This window comes from Euprymna scolopes, chromosome 4, assembly GCF_053919585.1.
Source record: "Euprymna scolopes isolate OS-2025 chromosome 4, ASM5391958v1, whole genome shotgun sequence".
NCBI classification, from domain to species: domain Eukaryota; kingdom Metazoa; phylum Mollusca; class Cephalopoda; order Sepiida; family Sepiolidae; genus Euprymna; species Euprymna scolopes.
In genome coordinates this window covers 142878805-142879797 of record NC_136485.1, presented here as the reverse complement: position 1 = coordinate 142879797, position 993 = coordinate 142878805, and the positions used below count along the sequence as shown (strand labels likewise).

The window sequence follows — 993 nt, the reverse complement described above, 5'->3', positions numbered from 1 at the left end:
AAATAAATAATATAAAGATTAGAAAAAAGGAGTGGATTTAATTATATATGTTTCTTATCTGTTTTACTTTTTTTTTATCTTTCAAATAAGATAAAAATGACTTTTAGTACGAATAACTTGACCTTTTCACCCACCTTGAATATTAAAACAAAATATAATTTATACTTTGAGGGGAGGCCAAAGTATATTCATTTTATTGATTTAACCTATACTATTAATAAAATTCTAAATGTTTATTTATTTATTTATGTGTGTGTGTGTGTGTATACCAATATATCTTTCAACGGATGCACCGCATTGAAAAATTATTTTATTCCCTGAAAGGTGTGAATCCCTAGATTGCACTTATCTGTATATAATTCGTACCGAACACCGAGTCACACAAAAAAAAATAAGGGGTTTGGGGTCGTTTGGTGCAAATGTGGAAAAAGTTACATACCCATGTCAACGAAATTTAGCACTGTCTGTATACAGTCGGGGTAACATCTTTACGGACAGGACTTGTGGCGCAATGGATAACGCGTCTGACTACGGATCAGAAGATTCCAGGTTCGAATCCTGGCAAGTTCGTAATAACTTTAACCATCATTTTATTTAACGTTTACTTAGTATCCTTACCTTTAGTTAGGGTATGTTTATTTTTCAGTGATTTTATTTTGTGCATATGAGAATGTTGTGTATATGCGAATCTCCGAGTTCACAAAGTAAGCATTGACGGAAAGACGATGTTGAGTGGACTCGAGTGTGTGTTTGATTCGGCGTTGTGTGTGTCGACGCGGCACAGCCGCTAGTAATAAATAAAATATTATCTTAAAACTTATATACAAGTAAGAAGTGAAGTATTAGCAAATCATGAAGTGGTTTAAAAATGCATGTATTAATAAACTTTATAGGGTAAGGTACAACGTTTAATTTGAAATTCATTATTTGTCAAAGTGCAATTTCATAAACTTTACAGAGTAAGATGTAACAATCTATATGCCTATAAAAGTA

At 31.9% G+C, this 993-nt stretch overlaps 1 non-coding gene across 1 annotated transcript; it reads left to right on the top strand.

Moving 5' to 3' along the window:
• The first annotated feature begins 497 nt into the window (after positions 1-497).
• Positions 498-570, top strand: Trnar-acg (transfer RNA arginine (anticodon ACG)). The gene has a single exon. It is a non-coding gene; the product is annotated as a tRNA-Arg (tRNA).
• The last annotated feature ends 423 nt before the right edge of the window (positions 571-993 follow it).